The sequence below is a fragment of the Lissotriton helveticus genome, chromosome 3_2, assembly GCF_964261635.1.
Source record: "Lissotriton helveticus chromosome 3_2, aLisHel1.1, whole genome shotgun sequence".
NCBI classification, from domain to species: domain Eukaryota; kingdom Metazoa; phylum Chordata; class Amphibia; order Caudata; family Salamandridae; genus Lissotriton; species Lissotriton helveticus.
The window spans coordinates 384,051,669-384,072,032 of record NC_136062.1 but is presented as its reverse complement, the minus strand read 5'-3'; the positions used below and the strand labels follow the sequence as shown (position 1 = coordinate 384,072,032).

At 44.6% G+C, this 20,364-nt stretch overlaps 1 protein-coding gene across 2 annotated transcripts in view; it reads left to right on the top strand.

Annotated features, from left to right (window-relative positions):
- Nucleotides 1-3,998: 3,998 nt before the first annotated feature.
- NAT10 (N-acetyltransferase 10) overlaps nt 3,999-20,364 on the top strand; it is a 150,000-nt gene continuing 133,634 nt past the window's right edge. For both annotated transcript variants that reach the window (XM_078684254.1, XM_078684253.1), the window contains exon 1: nt 3,999-4,127. The gene's annotated coding sequence lies outside the window, so the exon portion shown is untranslated. The remainder of the gene's footprint in view (nt 4,128-20,364) is intronic.

Genomic DNA, 20,364 nt, shown 5'->3' with positions numbered 1-20,364 from the left:
TTTCTCATCTTGTCCACAGGTGACGGACACTCTACTGCCCCCGTTAACCACCAGGCTGTGTTCCTCATTGGAGGGCTATTGCCAAACTCCATGATTTCGTTCATCTGTGTATTTCTTTTCAAATAGTTGGTGTGCAACGATTGTCTGATGCGATCAAGACAACTGTGTAACCTTGCTGACGGTACAGAAGTTCTGTAAGGCTCAGCTTTCTGTATACCTATGCTGTACTTATCCCTAGTTGTGTGGGGGACCAAGATGTGATCAATACAGTTAAAAAATTAGGCATTTATAAAAGTCAACATTTGTAGGGAAAAGCAGACTAGCATGTCCTGATAAATTATTTTTCAATACAATTGAAATAAGTAGCGGTACGCCAAATGACCGTCACCATGCACAGTTTTGTGGATGAGGCAAAGAGCCTTGAATTCAATACACTGCTTTACAGGGAGCCGTTGAAGGCTCCTAATGGCCCCGGAAATATGATTGAATTTAGGTATGTTGAGTAATGTCCGAGCAGCAGTATTCTGAATGGGTTGCATCTTAGTAAGCTGCCATTTGTCAACCCCTAAATAGAGGGCATTACAATGATCAATGTGAGACGATACAAGAGCAGCCACCCCAGTTTTCCTCAGCTCCATTGAAAGAAATGGTAGGATCTTACATAGGATCTTTAATATAAAATAACAGGCAGTAGTAACTTGATTAATCTGAGCTAATCTAAAGATATTGAGACTATGATTTGAGTGTCGTCGGCATATGACACAAGGGAAAAGCCAAAGCTTTGACTAGTTTTGCCAGCGGCGACACAAAAATATTGAAAAGGGTGTGTGAAAGCGCTGACCCTTATGGACTCCACAAGGGAGATGAAATATATCCGATTGTAGGTTGTCCCAACAAACCTTATGTTCTCTGTTTGTCAGGAATGATGAGAGAAGAGCCAGCGCCTTGTCCCTGATCCCACTTGCCTTCAGCTATTGCGTAATAATTAGATGATTCACCGTGTTAAATGTGGCCGACAGGTCAAGTAGGATCAGGACCGCCCTTCCACCACTGTCAATTTGCATATGTAATTCTTCCGTGGCCATAACCAGTGCGGTCTCTGTAGAGTGGTCTGCACGGAAACCATGTAGTGAGGTATCCAGAGTGTTATTGGAGATGAGAAAGTCATTTAGTTCCTGGTTAATGGTTGTCTCCAAAACCTTGGCCACCAAAGGAAGCCACGGATAGGTCTATAGCTCCTAACATCCCTAGGGTCAATGGAGGGCTTCTTTAAAATGGGCCTAATACAAGTTTTCTTCCAAATTGTAGGAAAATCCCCAGATCACATAATGGTGTCTAAGAGGGGGGTCAGGAGAGAGCTTGTTAGTCTAGAGACCTCATGAATTATATTCTGTGGACAGGGTTCTTCTGGTGAGCCAGACTTGATTGGACAGAGGGAGATCATTTACTGAGTCCTGTGTAACTTGGGAGAAACTAGATGGATGGTTAGAATGTATTGACCCCTCCTCACCATCCTGAGCAGGTGGAGTATGGGGCCAGAATCCGATCCCTCCAGTTCGTTGTAAATTGTTTGCACTTTTGACTGAAAGAACCCGGCCATTTGGTCACATAAATATTGGTTGGGGTAGAACAAGTCTCCTGGTTGGAGCTTCGATAGGGAGGAAACGGTCTTAAAGGGTTCTCTGGTAGAATTCTTTGCCTTATCTATCATTCAAGTATAAAACTCAGTTTTGGCTCTACAAATAGCTACTTTGTACTCTGTAAGAGACTTATTATAGCTAAGCTTGCCTTCTATGGTATAATGCAGCCTCCATTCACGTTCAATGCGCCTGCATTTTGATTTCAAGTCTTTTAGCTCGGCAATATACCAAGGGGCAGTAGGTTTGTGTCTGCATTGGGAAACAGATCTTAAAGGAGTTGGTTGGACTATTGCATCTCTAATCCAATTGTTGTAATTAACTGCATCCAAATTAGAATTAGAATTAAGCATGGGAACAGTATTAGTTAGCCTCTCAGTGAGGGTCTCAAGATTAAATTTACGCCAAGAACGTGCAAACATTGTAGGTGGACGTTGTGCAGGAGAAAGAGGAGTGGTTTACCCAAGGAGAATAAATATGATTGCCCTACGGTCTGTCCAAGTCAGTGGCAGAATCTTATTGATCTGGATTGCGGGATAGTAAGTAAAAATTCCATCCAGTGTGTGTAATGCATTTTGAGTGGTGCTAACCACTCGCTGAAGTAAACCAAGGGCTTAAAATCTTTCTAATAATGACAGGGTCATAGAATCCGTGAGGAGATCAAGGTGAAAATTGAAATCCCTGAGTACAGTAAAGGAGGGCGTGTCTGTAGAGGACTCCATAAAATGAAAAAGACCTTGTAAGAATGGAAGTTTGGGACCTGGTTGTCTATAGAGAAGCAAACCAGTAAAAATGTATCTTATTATTAATTTTGATATTAAATGACATGGCTTCAGCACCTGCAAGGGGTATTGACTCAAATTTCAATTTGTATTCTGTTCTATAGATTATTGCTATTCCTCCACCTATATTGTCCACTCTGGGGACAGAGGCAATGGTATAGCCTGGAGGCAATGCCACCACCCAGTCAGGTTCAGAGGTGGGGGTAGCTCATGTTTCTGTGAGGAAGGTTAAATCCGAGCTAGTCGTTTGAAGCAGGCATTTAATCTCCCACTTATGCTTGCTTACAGATCTAACATTAAGCAAATTTTTCCATGTGGCAGGTGATTGGTGACAACACAGATAACGGAAGGGATGTCAACAGGTAAGGGGCAAATTAACTATGGGAGGGAACAGGCAAAGGGACAAAGGCTGCCAATTAGATCTTAATTTTCCAACGGTAGAAGGGGGACAACGCAGACGACAGGAGGATGGGAGGAAATAAGCAACACAGATAACAGAAGGGCGGGAAGGAATAAGAAATACAGGAAATTTTATTTTCAAACAATTATTTTATAAACCAGCAAGTAATATGTTTTCTGTTGGAATGGAATTGGTATTGAGCACAATGCAAAGCCTCTGGTTCTGCCATAGAATAAAATATTTTATACTATTTTTACACAAGAATTTTCAATTCTATTAAGGGCACAAAGGTGAGGTTTAGCCCATCTGGTTGAATATTGTTATACTTTAAAGTTACATTAATGCATATTTGCTTAGACTAGATGTGACATGGCTTCTATTCAATTAAATCAAGAAAGCATATGCTCAATCCTTGCCTCCATGCAGAGCTGCCAAGTTTCTCAGTTTCATGAGTGATGTGGTGGCCAAGGACAGGTTTTTTTCTATGAAATCTGGGATTTGTAGTCCAGTTGTAAAGTGGGATAAACACGACTACAAGTCCCAGAAATAAAACAAAATTAAATACCTGGCCTGAGGCACCATAACCCACATGTACCTGGTTAACTTCACAGGGCTTTTCCTCTCATTAACATAATTGAGAAATAATGTTTACAAATGCTATACATTTTTCGATTATCTGTTGCTATTATCCTCTCTGCTTAAATGGATGGGTTTTCTGGCTCTTCAACGTGGCAGTAGTAATAAGGCCCAGCCTCTAGGTTATTTACTGAAGAAGATTCAAAATATTAAGAAGCACCTATTATCTTACAATTCTTAAGCAAATGGAATGAAATAAGTGATTCGCAAATCACTATTACTGAATCATACAAGTCTGTAATTTTTAATAACATATTTTTGCACTTTGAATTGAAAGAAGTACATGTACATGCTTCGAAAATCACTATTACTGAAACATAAAAGCCTGTAATTCATAATGACGACTATATTTTTATACTTTCCATTTATCGGTAAAACGTTTTGTAACACATACACTTCAATTGTTCCCTTATGCCACTTCAATGAAACTTGTAACGTGGCTGATGTTATGCTCCTCTATTTATAAAGTTCCTGTATTCGCAGCCATTCCAAGATGGCGGGTAGTTATTACTGATTGGTAGCTGCACTCGCTGCTTGTAGAGACAGCAGTCCGCTTTTGATGTCTATGGCGGCGCCCAGCTCCCCATGTGAGTCCAGTGCAGGCACAGTCTGCACAGTATCCACAACCTCCTGCTGCACAAGCACCGGACACCACGGGTCTGCAGGTGACAGGTGAGGGCTGATCAGGCGCCGGTAACAAGTGAGGGGAGCCCTGGATTGCCGACTTTTCGGAAAAATGTCCACATGTTGATATTTAATCGCATTTGCCGGCCTGGGTTCAGAGCTAGCACAGCGATTGAGCTTAAGTTACAGGGGTGATGAATGGTAAGGGGTGCGCGGGGAGCAGTGACTTGAGGGTGGAGGGGGACACGGGGGTGGGAGAGAGTCCTCCTAGGGGCAAATCGTGTGCATAAAAATGGTAAGTGGTGTAATTTACAGCCCCTTGTCAACGAAAATGGATAGTCGTGTATTTTACAAAAGCATGTTCAGAAAGTGCCGGATAAAAGGCCACGGGGTTTCCAGGGGATTCTGAAAATGAGCCTAAGAAATAATGTAGTAGTTGTTGCACCATAGCGGCCCATTGTTGTATCCTAATAAAGAGTTCCAGAAGACTTGGATATGTTAAGATGATGCGATTCTTCTTCTTAGATGTTTAGACAGAAACAGGGAAGATGTGAGGTAGAAACCTTAGATATAACGCCCATCTATGTGACAACCATCAAACAATTGAATCCATCTGAACCACTGGCTAGATGGAGTAGTTCACCGGTGGAAAAGCGGCAGTCTTGTTTCTGGATGCAGGAAGCCAGAAAATGTTAACTTTTTGTGACTAAACTACGGCTCTGGGATGGTGTGAATAAGTATTTTGCAGCATGACAGTTCAAGGCACCTCGTGAACTATTCTGCCTCTTCTGTTAGGCATTAGAAACACTAAATGAGAAAATGGGTAAGTGTTTGCAATTGACATGCCAATATATTGTAGAAGGCCTTACATGTTTCCTCTATTACCCTGGAGTAGAGCTGCTCCTATTTGAGTCTCAACAGTTAGGGGCAGATTTACAAGCCCCTTGCGCCTCTTTTACATAGCAGTTGCGACATGTTTTGTTTGTGACGCAGCGGCTGCGCAAAGCCTGCCCCATGCTGTGGAGTATTTACAACGTGACGCATCTGAGAGATGCGTCATGTTGTTAAGTCCTGCACCACATGTAGGTGTTCCGGCGCAGGGGGGGGGCGTTCCGACACAGATACGCCTCCTAAAAGTGGCTGAGTGAAATCTACAAGATTTTACTCAGTCACTTTTAAGGCCATGCTGCATCTAAACCCTGCGCCAGCTTGAAGCAGGCGTAAGGATTGACGCAGCATTTTCAGGTTAGGGCACCCCAAGCCTTGCTGGAGCTGCGTCGTGCTTGCGATGCAACTCCAGCAAAGTTCCGCCTTTACGGAGGCAGATGTGTCACGCAACTGTCCATTTTTCCCCATATTGTAAATGTGGCGCATCCATGGTGGCGTGCCGTGACTTACAATAACTGGCGTATCCCTGCTGATATGCAGGGATGCGCCAGTTATTGTAAATCTGCCCCATACTTTTTAGTCCATTAACTATATCCGGACTGGAGGCTGTATAACAGTTAATTTGTTAAAATAGGTCTGCAACCTTTTATGTAATAAGAGCTAGTGCTGTTCAATGAAAATTATCCCGAGCTACTGTTAGTGTTGTGATAGTCCATTCAAGACTGTAAGCAGTTTATATATTTATTTCAAAAGTAGAGTATCACATCACTGCATTAGGTAGGGTTGCCAGCAGTAAAGTAAAAAAGCACGATTAATTTGGAGTGCATATACATGGGTAATGCCTAACAGCCATAGCTGCTATTCCCCGGCACCAAGGTAATGATATGAGTAATAAATGTGTCCAACTCAAATCAAAGCTTTACATTTATTTCGGAAATTGGACCAATTTTATTCAATCATCAGCTTATGAGTTATGGAAACACATGCATTTTGCTCAAATAAATGCTTTTTCATTTTTGCGTACAAATAATGATATCACCAAGCAAAGGCTTTACTGTTGGTAGTCTTAGATGCACACGAGTGAGCTACTCACCGGTAGCTAGAGAGCTGCTGGTAGCTCACGAGCCACTCGTTGGAGACACCTGAACCAGAGCCTCCTACCTTGAGACCACATAGATTGATGCAAAGGTTTCTAGCTTCTTTACAGCTTATTTGTCCTGCAGTCTCTTACTTGTGTACCCATGTGTAGATTTGTTTAACAGGGTGCCATGCAAATGTGTGCCAGTGTGCCAATGTTGAAGTACTGGGTGGTCTATTTGTTGGAAAAGGGAATGCCACTGAAATACGTAGATGACATGTAATACCACCTGCAACACTCTTTTTTTGTGTGGGATACACTTGCAGAAAATGTCCGTCTTAAATTTAGCGAATAAGAGTATGTCACTCTAGCCCATACTACTTACTGCACTTGCTCATTCTTCTTTTCTAGTGGCTACCTTTGAAGATAAGTGTTTTAAGAATGCCTGAGGGGGCAGGTTTGAGCTGGTGTCTGAACAATCCATCAAATAGGTGTGTGCTGTTATGTTTGTGGCATGATGTGCTAGAAGAGTGCCTTAGTAAAGGAGGTGAAGTATGTTCTCCATCCATTTTATGTGTGAGTGGTACCTGTATGTTTCTATTGATCAAAACATGCACTTGATGTGTGCAGGGGGAAATTTAAGTATTCATTTGGAGGTCAGGGGTGTGCAGGATGAGTGTTTTTGTCCTTGACACGTTTCAGGCACAAACAGTCACAAATAGGAATCGCCATTATCTAACACCTGGGCAAGAAATATTTTTTCCGTTAAGCAGGCACTCCTGCTTAGGTTAATTTTTCTGTCCTTTAACGGGTAGTTGATTCAGATGGCAATGCAACTGATAACACTGATATTAGGTACTTTAAGTACTACATATAAAGAATATATGCAGTAAATCCCAAGTCGACTTGTCATTACAGTTCACAAAATTGAACCACTCCTAGGAATGTTGTGAAGTTCATGGTGTTTAGGCAACTGGTCTTCTGAGTTAGACACCCCCTTCCTGCCTTTGCACATACCCTCTGTGTCCTTTTTGATAATGCACTTTCGTTTTCAGGTCATATCACTAAAGTTGCTGCCACTTGTTTATTTCATCATCTTATCTTTCTCAGAAAGATTCCTCTGCTGCTACGCGATCTTCACAAAACTCTTATTCAAGTTGTTATCAAGTCCATTATTCAATATAAGCGAATTATTACTAGCAAATCATTTTACAGGCCATCACTATGTAGAACACTTATTTCTTAAAAGATTCAACACAGAATGTTCTTATTAAACATGTTTTCCTTTAGTACTTTATTTATTTTTCTTTCAATTTTCTATATTCCATGAGGAAACTATTTTATTCCACCACCTTTTGAAACATCATTTCATTTTATCCCGCATGAATTCAAGCTATCTGGAGTTTTTTCTCATGGTTTGTTTTTGGCAAATCGCAGCTGAAATACAAATAAGTCATGTAGTACAAAGAACTTACAAGTTCTAAATTGCAATTCACATTCAAAACATGTAACAAAGGGTTATGTTCATATAGAGAAGAAATCCGGAAACATTTAAATCATGAAACATGAATTATTCCTGTTAGCAACATCTTAAGCATTGGCGAAAGCGGTTGTTCAATCTTAAATTCCGTTCCAATGAATCCATTGTATATGGACAGTGTCAGGAGAAACGATTAAATGAGTGTCCATATTCGAGCATCAAAATTACATTCTTTATTTTAAAAGAATCAGTCCAACAAGCACCTATATTTATGTACTCCCTGTTACTGTTGTAGTCCGTGTTATCATACCATTTGTACAGTGTGGTTGTACAACCGGTTGTTGTGTTCTTTACATCATGTACTCATGTAGTGTTAATGCTGTTTCTTAACTTCTTGTTCATTCTGTTTGTGGCATCAGTGCATTCTGTCTTCTCTTTGGGCATGTAAGATTTTTTTTATTAACTTGAAAATCGATGATATATTTGATGTATATCTTCTTATAGTGTAGAATTCCACAATAGTTGCCTTTAGTCAGTGTGTTTAACAACATTTTTTTAAAGCTCCTCATCACACTCTACGTGTTTCAGTGTCTTCCTGTGCTTACTCTCCTTTATTAGTATATCTTCCGTTACACAACTATTTTGTTCTGTTTGTAAGTAATTGCTGCCTAGTTGTAACTATCCTTTCCTGTAACTGTATTTAAATGGCACCCTGCTTTAGATTACTGCTGTTGAACAGATATGTTTATTGATTATACCCTTGCTTCTAAGCATTTAAAGAAATCATCGCAGCTCGTTTTATTTTGTATGTACTCTGTCTCTTGTTTACTGAAAACAACACAGTTCCTACTTATCTTTCCATAGTGTACAACGACGTTTTATCCAATACATTTCTCTGCTGTGAGATCTTGGATCTAGCACCACCACCTGTGAATTCTGGAGTTACTTCCATGACTTGAAAACTGTTTAAAACTATGAGAATTATTCTCAAAATATTTTGTGAAATCCGATTGTAGAGTATATGTTTTAATGGTGCTCTTGTGCTAAGATAGTCAACATGGGCACTGTAGATAGTAAAGGAAAAAGTTAGTATCACAAGTTGGTCTTTGATTAATATTTAGTTTTTAACTAGTTTGTAGATTTGCAGCTGTACCTCCCTTGATATTCTTATTATTATTATACTGTCCACAGTTAAGAAATCGAAAGTCCCTCGTTCTTTATTGCCAGTGTTTATTTTTTTATTGTGACTCTATCACTAAATCTGTGACATGAAGGAATAAATGTAGGTATTAATAAAGTGCGGCGTTCACTCCACGGTGTATCTTGGCGCTGGCATGTAAGGTGTGTGGTCTGAGAGCACCATGTGGGCATAGCAAGGAAGGAAGCTCATATGTGGGAGAGTACCAATTTGTCCATTATGGAAAACCTCCATGTATTTAGAAGCTTCCTGAAAAGAGGTGCTCAATGTTTCAATCTCAACTTAAGTGGCAGCGTATTCCAGGCCTTGGTTCCTAGTACCGCAATGGATTCACCCCCTTTTGTTTTCAGGCAATAGCTTGGGGCTGCTAAGAGATTGCCTGAAGTTGACCGCAGCAGACGTAGCGTAATATAGGGATGTATTCTTCGCCTTAGATAGGCCGGCCCTGTAGCCTTTAGGGCTTTAAACATAATTACTAGGACTTTAAATAGGATCCTTTTGTGTATCGGCAACCAATGCAACCGTTTGAGTGCTGCCTCTGATGAAGATCCTCTCGGAAGATGAAGTAGCAATCTAGCTATAGCGTACTGTTTTTCAGAACAGCTTTGTTTGTCCCTACATAGAGGCTGTTGCAGTAGTCCAAACGAGACAAGATCAATGCAACGGCTACTGTTTTCCTTGCATTCAGTGGGAGAAGATCTAAAAACTCTCAGTATTTGTATAGTGTGAAAGCACATACCAGCCACTGCAAGTGCTTGGTTGTGAAAGGATAAGGTTGGATCAAACTAAGGGGCCGATTATGATGGCGGACGGACCTGAGTCCGTCCGCCACCATAGAGCAGGAGGGAACCTCCGCATTGCCTGCGGAGTTCCCTCCTGTGCAATTAGGATGTGACCGCCACCCTGGCGGTCACATCCTCTATTTTTACCATTGCGGCGGGTGCGGCTTCAAGCTGCATCCGCCGCAATGGTAAAAATGCATAGATTGCATTTGTATGCAGAAAGCGGCAGGCACCGTGCGGTGCCTGCCGATTTCTGCATACAAATGCAGGGGGGTACCATAGGTACCCCCCCTTCACCTAGGGGGCCCGCAACGGGCCCCCGCAGTGAAGTTACACATGCTTTTCCACGGCGGAAAACCCGCCGCGGAAAAGCATCTTTTAAAGCCCTTCCTAATATGGTGGACGGTGTCTGAGAGACACCGCCACCATATTAGAGCTTTTCCGCCGCGGTCGTAAGCCAACCGCTGCGGACGGAAACCAGGACCCACCAGCCATCCTAATGTGGCGGTGGGTCTTTGGTGGGTCCGCTGCGGTTTTTCCGTATCCTCTGGGCCGGCGGTGGCTTCCGCCGGCCCGGAGGATGCGGAAAAACCGCAATCGTAATAGGCCCCTTAATTCCTAGGTTACGTGCTGTAACTGCCGTGTTTGGTGGTGGGACTGTGTTGGCCGGCCACCACTGACTGGGTGTGAAGGGCTAAACCTTCCCGAACAGCATGATTTCCGTTTTCTGACTGTTATACTTTAGATGATTAAGTTCCATCCAGTTTTAACTGCCGTTAGGCAGTGGTCGAATTTCTCTTCAGTGGTAGTGGAATTTTTATTTAATGTAAGAATGATCTGGGTGTCGTCTGCATATGTAATAGCTTCTACTTCAAAGGAATCAATTAGAGTAAGTAATGGTCATATATAAATTAAACAATGTCAGGCTCAAAGATGAGCCCTGCGGTACACCTGCTGATAGCTGCTTTTCTGAGGATTTGTGGCCGCCAAGGGTCACAATGTTCCGCCTGTTTTTAGGTTTTGCTGGCAATGCGTACGAAGTACGCATGCGCTAGCAAAATCTAATGATATCTCTATGTGGGGTCGGGTATCTGCCCCCTCTTCCCATTGGCTAGCTCCATAAATGGAGGCTAGCCATTGGTAGAGGGCTCTGTCTGTCAATCCCAGACCAGATTCGGGGGCGTTCCCGAGAATTTTTCCCTTTTGGTGACGTCAGGGAACGCCCCCGAATCTGGTCCGGCATTGAGCCGGCACCCGCCTTCCTGCTCGTTTACATTGTTTACGTCGCAGCCTCGTCCTGAATAATAAGGATTACATTTTACGGCGTTCCATATAGCGAGGATACTTTTTTCATCCTTGTGTACAATTTAAAATTGAAGCAACGAACCGAGCATACAATTTTTAAACAAGAAAACAAATCATCGTTTAGCTGAATAACGTGCGTTTTTTTCTTTTTGAAATATTATTATTTTTTTTAACGTTAAAAGAGAACTGTGATAGCGATACAAAATTGTTGTCAGTCTAGGGAAGAACGTATTTTCCTCTTACTGATAATGTCAACAATTATTTTACCGCGCGCCCTTCCAAGATGCCCGTTCTATTTTGTTACCGTCTTCAAGGGTTCGCGCCGTGTGTCCTCTTTTTGTTTCTTTGGTGTGAAATTCACCAATGACCAGGCGGGAAACCGGAGAGGGGCGTTACTGAGCTTCGAGAGAATTCGCCGAGGAATTCAATAGGGCTGAGCAACAACACAGGTGAGAAAACGCAGGAGGAGGGTCATTTGAAAAGGCGGCGGCCGATGTGGTGGGCGAGCTTGAGAGGTAAGAGACAGCGCTAGAAGGGCTGTCAAATGGCGTAGGAGGGGCAGGAAGGAAGGCGTAGGTATAGTGGATCTTGCTTCATGGAGGGAAGGGATACAAGGCAGAGAAGAAGAAAACGGGGTGATGCAGAAACAGGGATGTAAGCAAAGGGTGTGGTAGTGAAGGAAAGTGAGGGGAATTTAGGGGAGGACGTATTAATGTGGGGGTAGGGAAGTGGAAGGAAGTGAAGTGAAACAAGCGGGTAACAGGGTAACCATTTGACAGGCAAATACTTGGCCAAAGGTGTTCACCTTATTTTTCTAATTTGCATTTCGTGAACCCTAAATATCTGGACATCATTTGTAGTTATTACTGTATTAGGCAGAACCCCATGGAGTTCAATGTGCTATGTTTGTGTTAAGCACCTGATTTGTGTGTTTGAGGAGTAAAGGTGGTAAACTAACTTTCGTAAATATTTTGTACTAAGGTTTTGTTCGCTGCCAACATATAGCTTTCGATGCATTTAAATCCAGATGAAAAATTAAGCGACCCGGTGAGTGCCTTGTTTGGCAATATATTGAGATGCTTGTTTTACACGCTCCCCTGCAGACGCAGTTTCAGATCTTAGGCGCTTCTCCTCTCTCATCTGCGGTTCTCCCCTGCCAGGGACTGGCCCGTGATGGCTCCCTTCGTGTCGTGTTCTGTGCTGTGAATCCGATCAATCACTCATGGCGGGCACCAAGGCCAGTGAAGCACGCTTTCTCACTGCGCACAATCCCTGGATTCACCCCAGATTATTATCCCATTTACATGCAGAACGGGGTCCTTGAAACCCAAACAGATTATGGCGGCTGCTTTTGTGAGGAACAGCTGACTGCAGCATTGTACTCGCTGCGGTATCCCACTGTACATAACACGGCACCTTTCCTCTCACATACCCTGCTGTGCGTGTGTTGCTTTGTGTACAATTCTTGCTGTTTTGTGTCGTATTGTGCGAACGGGGCGCCATTGCCGTCTGACGGATGCACAGAATGATGGTAAACTACATCTTAAAATCGTACACATACAGAAACAGACCAGGTCGTGTCTTCCCCAGATGAAGGGGTGGCGCTTGCTTCATGTTTTTTGTCTATCAATGCTGTTTTATCCAAGAGCTGATGGCAGAGGGAACGTGCCAGCACTGTTGTGGGGTTGTAGCAGGCATTGCCAGTCTGGTGAGTAGCTCCAGTGCCCAGATGTTGGCTTTCTGTTGCTTTTGTTCGCTCGGCATCACCAGACATTTGTCAGTGGCTTCATCTTGAGTGTGCCTTTAGAGTTGGTGTGAAGCCAGCTCCTGGCGTCATCTGCTTGGAATGAGTCCTGCCCCCTCACCTCTAGAAAAGGCGCCAAGCATTTTGAACTCCTGACTCTACCCCAAACCCCCTCCCAATCCCGTGCTATCTCGCTTTTTTTCTCATTCTCCCTCCCACTCTTTGTCCCCCGCATTCTCTCTCCTCTATCCTCGTCTCTCTCTGTTTATTATTCTCATTCCCTCTCTTTTTCTCTCTCCCCTTTCGCTCTCCGTCCTTCTCCCCTTCCTCTCTTTTTATTCTCGGCTCCCCTCTCTCTCCATTTCTCTCCATTTCTCACTATTTCTCTCTTTTCCTAGGTACTGCGAAGGTGAGCTGCTGAGTCTCAGCCGCGTCTTAAGGTCGAATTCTGCTGACTCGGTACACCTGTACACAGGCATCTTCCCACCAGGCTTTGTGAAAGGCAAAGCTGGTCCATGTGCTGTGTGCAGGGGTAGTGGAAGCAATTACTGCAAACATGGCCTCATGTGTACCTTCCGTGACCCTGGCATTCCTGCGGCTACTTAAAGCCTCCCTGGGGGTGGGAGATGGGGGGTACTTTCCAGGGGTTACATAGGTGAACACAGCATTCGCCTTTTAAGAAATGCAGCGCTGCCCTGTTGTGAATAGGGGGACAGATGGTCAAAGAGAGGTGCTTTACTTTAGCACCCAGTGGTTTAGGCGCCCAGTGCTGAGCATGGGCAGAAGCTGCAGCGTGAATGGCTGAATGTAGTCAGTAGGGCTGTCATTAGTGCAATTTACCAGTGCTGGGGGGAAGGGGGCAGCACTGCCCCAGGAGACAGAGCGGTCGCGTAGCTAAAGTAGAAAGACTCAGACAGAGAACAGTCGGCATCCGAGGGCATGCCCATCCAGGGCAGAGACTGTGAAAGTAGCTCTGAGAGGTGGGCTCCAATGCTTTAGGCGCCAAATGACCTTGGGACGCAGCAGCCCAGCCTGTGAATTCCCACCCAAGACTTGCGTTGTCTTAAGTGCTCGCGGCAGAGCTATGTGTAACCAGCCGGACACAGCCTCCGATCCGTTCAACATTCAGTGCACAAAGTCCTAAAATGGTGGCGTTTGGTTTCAGTCTCAGCCCCACCGGGGTGAACAGCGCTGCTGTCCCCTCCACTACCCCTGTGACCTCCATCCCTCGTGCATTTCACACGGTGCTGGGTAAGGCTACTTACCCCACTTACTGTTTGCACCTTTCGACCCAGGACCAGATGCGCTGAGACCTCCCCCACCACCTAGTCACTGAATGCTTTACTGTGTCTTAATGCCACTGCACGTTTGCACCCATAATGAGGCCTAATTTGTTTGTGTGTGTTTTTTAAATACAAATCGAATGCTTTGTCATATCAATTTGTTTTGACTAATTTTTATCCCTACAGTCCATTATGGTTCCTTCTCATTCCTCAAAAATATGAGCTCAAATCATTTTCAGCCTGCATTAGATTCATATTTTACATATAGTCCGTCTACTGAATCTGCATACGAACTCCCGTAGATCCAAGTGTATCAACATGTCGTGCTGCTATCGGACTCAACCCAAACAATAAATCATGTACATCAGTGTGCGTTAGGTCGGCTTCATAGCACCCACTGCGGCTCCTCCCAGAATTCTTTTCTATTGAAGAGTGTGTTCAGAAGAATACATTGGTTTATGTGCGTATCATGCATTCGCCGGAGCTTCTGCTGCATTACCTATGAAGGACTCCCAGCTCTGACACCTCCTCAAAAGGGCCCCCTCCCATAGCCCCAAAACCCGCCCTGGCCCATGGTTTATGGCATCTAGTAGGTTCGTGCCCTGGAGTCCTCTAAACCCAGCCTTGAATCAGCGACTCCCGCTCCTCCTCTATTGGTTTCCCGTCCTCTTTCCTGTCTGCATCCCCTCCCTTCTCTTTCTCAGTACAGACCTGCTGCGTTTCAGCCCCCCCTCTTCATATTCTCTGTCAGGCACCCCTTTGTTCTTCATTTTAGAAAGTTCTTAGAAGTTAGAATGAATTAACATTTTACAAGACAAGGAGTGATGTCACACAACCTTTAACCTCAATGGCGAGGAATTGACATCATTTAAATGATAACATTTAAATGTCGAATTATTAGAATAACAAGGTAGTCAAGGCTGGCAGTTTGGGGAGCAGTATCCCGATGCATCAAAGCAGCTCTACCCGTTTAATGGAGGACTTCAGAGGGGCTCCCTTAGAGGTGCTGTTGCCCCCAGTAACTTCGGGGGTTCACCCTGCACACAGCAGAGCTCGTGCTCGAGTACTTATCAGCAAGAATGACATCTAGCCTTCTGCCACCAGTTCTACCTTCTATTAGCTGCTTTTCTGTGCTTGGCAGTGGTGTATGGATGGGGGTTCCTGTAACTTGATGAAAGCCTCAATAGCTTTGTGTGTTTAGAACTCTTGCTGAGTCCTTCTGCCCTGTCTGCCTCGTGATTTGTGCCATTCTGGCCTCCTTTACAATCATCCCCCCCCTCGTTTTTGTGTCCTTCTTCCCTCTGCCTGTTTTTTTTGGGCCAATCTGCCCTCAGTTATAATTGTTTCCCCTCGTTTTTGTGTCCTTCTGCCCTCTGTCTGCCTCGTGTTTTGTGCCGTTCCTCCACCTGAACTGAGCCCTTTAAAATAAGGCCATGCTCCAAAAAGTACCGCAGCCCCCTGCCCTGAACAATACAAAACTGCCCCCTACCTCCGTGAAGTACTCTGACTCTGCTCCCTACCCTCCCTTGGCGCCTAAAACTGTCCCCTGCCATGCACCCTACAAAGCCTCGACTTAGTAAACTGTCCCTTCTCTGTGTGCTTCGAGGCCGTAAAATGTAAGCCTAGGCACAAATGTCTCACTGGGAAAGGCCCGGCCTATTTGGCCAACAAATTCATCCCGTATGTTCCCACACGATCTCTCAGGTCTAGCGAACAGGCTCTGTTATGCGTACCTATGGCTAGGAAGGCAAGACAGGGGTCTAGAGCTTTATCTGTGGCAGGTCCAACATTGTGGAATGGCCTTCCCTTATCTATCAGACAGTGCAGGGAACGCCTTCCTTTTAGGAAAAAATTGAAAACCTTTCTCTTTCAGAAATAAAATTCCACTCCGAGGTTAGGACAATACACAGCTAGTGTCTCTTTTGTTCGCTGAAGGTGCTAAAAGGCGCGGAGATACTCCTTCGGGAGTCGATTCCTAGCGCGGTACAAATTTGTAAATAAATAAATAAATGGTTGCATTTGTGGGGTAAAGTTTTATTCAATGTGATTTTATGTAGCGCAAACTTTACCCGAAGGTGTCAGAGCGGTTTACATAAGAACCAGTTGCCAAACCTAAGGACTTTGATTTACATGCGTTAAGTAAAAGATACAAACAGGAAAACAATTGAAATGTACTAGATGTAGTCACACAAAGAAGAGACTGTTGATTCTCGTTATAGTTCTATATACATATGGAAGGGATATGAATAGATGTACTGCAAGAGTCACATAGGAATGTTAGAGTAGAAAGGTCTACTGCATATACTAGTGAATACAGTCATCTCTATATACAGAAAAAATGAGTTATATTTAGAGGGGTCGGAGTGGGACACAGTGGGTGGATGGATGTATGCATGATGTATGGGTGGATGCATGGATGGGTTGTTGGTTGGATGGGTTGGTGGATTGCATAAATTGAGGGATTGGCTGTATATATGCATCTATCCATCCACCCATCCACCAGTCCATGCATCTATCCATACACCCATCCATGCATGCACCCATGCATGCATCCATCAACTCATCCATGCAAGCATTACAACAAGAGCCCGCAGCTCTCCTTCGTCTCTCCTCGCCCCCCCTTCCCTGAGCCCGCAGCTCTCCTTCGTCTCTCCTCGCCCCCCTTCCCTGTGCCCTGCCCTGCTATTGTAAATGACAATGCCATTTATTTATGTTAAAAAAACATAAATAAAAAAAATGTCAAGAGCAATGCCAATAGCTCTAACTTTAACAAAGGCAAAACCATTGCATTGTAAATGCTTGTTTAAGAATGATGTGAACCAAGCGAGTGCCTTATTAGTAACACCGCTCAACTTGAGTCTGACCCTCAAGATCTCATGACATCACTGTTGAACCTTACTTATGACTGTATACATTATGTATATTGATAAACTTCATACCTTTTTTGGCTTTGTCTGTAATATGTAATGCCCATTGCCAAACTTTTATGAGGAGTTATTTCCTCTGACAAACCCAGATCTATCTGTTTGCACTATGCGTGCCTCTGTTTCTTGTTACTGTGCCTATGTTATAGCCTCTTTAAAAACATTTCAGTCTTATTTTTTCTTTTGTCAGATCATAGAGAGAGGTGTTTGTTAGAAGAAATGTGAAACCTACATCAAGTGTGATCCGAGTTTAGTAAGAACTTGCTATAAACACAATAATATTTTTAAGAATCGCACTAAAAAGAAATATTAAAAAATGCAACTCTATAAGGAAGAAAATGTAATTTAAATATGCAGTTGAATTTCATGTTAATCAGACTAAAATCACATGCCTCAAATTAAAACTTAGAATGCACTGATGTCACACTCACAGCAACACAGATATTTGGAAAACATTGGGCAGAACAAGGAAGTTTATGGTGTTGGATTCCCTGGGAAGAATAGATGACTGCAGGACTCTTTACCTTGGCAATTATTGTTTCTTGATCAGATGCCTTGAACTGGTGCTCTTGGCGTGATTTAATATCACTTAGTGTAAGCAATCCCAGCTAAGGTTATAATAAACAGGGAGTATTCCTCATGATTAGTCATCATCAAATAAGCTTTATTCGACAGTTATGTCATAAAAGCACAAAAACATTTAATCATTAAACATCACACAATTGTAAATAAAGAACTACACATAACTAAGCATGTACAATGGTTAAAATGTTATTAAATTTAGCATACTAACTGACGAATTCATCCTATAAAACAATATTTACAATACCCATAAAAATCATAAAAATAACACTCATTATATACACCTCATTAGGAACCTTTTCAATACAATATACCACTACCAAAAAAGCAATACATGAAAAGTAATTTGGGATGGGGTTGATGAAGCCATTCTGTAGATACACACTCCGGTCCGGCCGGTAATTAGTAAAATAGTGTTTTCTCTCTGGTCTTATTTTTAAGGGCCGAGGGTAGCGGGACCTAGGGTAGAAATCATGGAGCCCCCAGACAGAGATCGGGCCATCCCCTGATTGTGAAGACCAAGTTTGTAGATAAGGCACCACCCGATCGCTCCAGAATCTAACTAACACCAGGTCACCTGGGAGATCTTTTGGAAGGGGGCCGAGCCATCCCACCCTTCTAACACTTCGAATGGCACCATCAATGTTCGCTGGCAAGGGTCTATTCCTAGACAGCCAATAGATGACCTTGTGTTTTAAATCATCTGGTCTCTCGGTTTTTCCCTTTGTGATTGGTGAGACACCAGTGAGGACACAGACGAAGGGGGCGGCAATTGGGGGCAGATGTATGTGTTTGGTATAATCTAGATTAATAGTTTTCTCCTCATAAGGAGGAAAGACATTTGGCACCCCTACATCAGTAAAGATACTCTTGGTGGTAATGGGCTCGGTATCGGATGACGAGGAGATGCATGGGAGGTTCTGTGGGACCGTGGGTCTGTTAAGGGGGTTGCTACTTCTTTGAGGAGCTAACTTAGAAACCACGGTAGCGGGTAAGGGCTGTGGTTGGCTCAATCCTGCCAGGCTCTTGTCAAGTTGAGTCGATGCCCTGAATGAGGTCTCTATATCCCGTAACCTATCCACTAAGGAGTTGATTTTTGCAGTCAAAGGGGATATTAGAGAAGTAACCAAGCGTTCAATCTGGTCCAGAAGAGCGGCCTGGTAGGGGGGTACAAAGGATTCAAGATTATCGCGGGCCTGGAAAGCTGTGGGTGGGGCGCTGACGGACGATATGGAACTTATGCAAGGCTTAAGCAGATTAGCTTCCCTCCCCATACTGTTGTCCCCGGGGCGCTTTCTTGTGACCATAGGGGTTTTAGGGTTCCCTAGTTGTTTAGTGTTACTTTCACTAACGGGGAAAGGAGTGGGGCAGCCAGAATGTTATCATTTGCGATCAATAGAGAGTCCGGCAGCGAAAGTGCGGGAAGTGTTGGGCTGGATAGGACTTGGGGTGTGACTGGTATGGTTTCAACTGGTGCAACTGGTACATATCGAATGTGACATAGGGCGTTCAAATCCTCCAACCAGGACAGACTTGATGCTATATCGACTAGCTGCGCCTCGGGATGTTTGCAGTCCCCGTATGTGGGGGCAAACGGGTTTCTAGATCTTCCAAATCATGAATCACGGGTGATAAAGCCCTGTTTATATAACAGTCTAACCTCCCCCTACTAGAGTCACCTGGGAGAGTACATAGTTTGGAAGCCCCCTTAAAAACATGGCAACGGTGCAGCAGACAGAGTCCCGCGAAATAAAAAGTCTATGGAAATCCTGGTGTCTCTGCAGTATATGCAGAGATGTGGGTCAAAGTTTCACTGTACCGTGTTCAGTAGGACCCAGGGGGGGTGGCCCGTCCCGTCCCTCTCGGGCCACAGAGGGCCCGGCCTTTGCCCGGTCTTCGCCCGGCGCGTCCCGCTCGCGTCCTCGCGGGGCGAGGGACCTTTCCAGTCTTTATGCGCCTCCAGGCGCGCTCCTGCTCACGTAGTCGTCGTCACGCCCCTAAGGATGCTGGGGGATGTAGTTTGTAGCTAGACCGGCGGAGCCAAGCCCGGCCGGTCGTCCAGTGTACGGGAGGGGCGGAGCCAAGCCCGGCCTCGGTGAAAGGTCCCTGGGAGCCCCGGTGGGGGAGAGCAGCCCAATCAGGTAGAAATCGGCCAGCAGGACACCAGGGGACTCGGCCCCTGTCCAGTCTTTATGCGCCTCCAGGCGCGCTCCTGCTCACGTCGTCGTCGTCACGCCCCTAAGGATGCTGGGGGATGTAGTCTGTAGCTAGACCGGCGGAGCCAAGCCCGGCCGGTCGTCCAGTGTACGGGAGGGGCGGAGCCAAGCCCGGCCTCGGTGAAAGGTCCCTGGGAGCCCCGGTGGGGGAGAGCAGCCTAATCAGGTAGAAATCGGCCAACATGATTAGTCCCCTTACACTAGGCCCTGAAAGGTGTCTTGCACTTGTGGTAAGCTGGGAGTCTAGAGCTCATGTGTAATACAGCATTGTTCCTAGGGCACTCTAGCTGGGCCTGTTTCCTGTATGTGGTATTGTTGCAAGGGAAGGGTCTTACTATGCTTATCTGTAACAGAAATAGCTAATATTGGGCCATGGCAATCAGTCTTCAGTCTTCTCTGCAGGGATGTCTTCTTGGGTCATTGCAGATCTAGTTTCCTGGTCTAGCCAATGAGCCTACCTGTGGGAGGAGGGGGGGGCGTCAAAGACCTAGCCCTGATCGGAGGGGTCCCCTCAACTTCAAGATGAAGGTGACTGAAAAATGTGCTCAACTTCGCCTCCTCCCCCATAGGGGTGGAGTTGGAAAAGGTGGGCACACCTCAGCCTTTCTAACTTTTCTATCCCACAGTGGGGGTGAAACCGGGGGCTGCCATCTGTTTCTAGCAGCAAAGGCTGAGGGTTTAAAGCTTTCCCTTCTAACACTGGCCCATCCTGGGGAAGGAGGTATGACCCCTCTGCTCAGAATGTGTATTGTTTCTCTCGTCCCAGAGAGCTCTACCCAGGGGTCCATAAATATATCTGATGGTG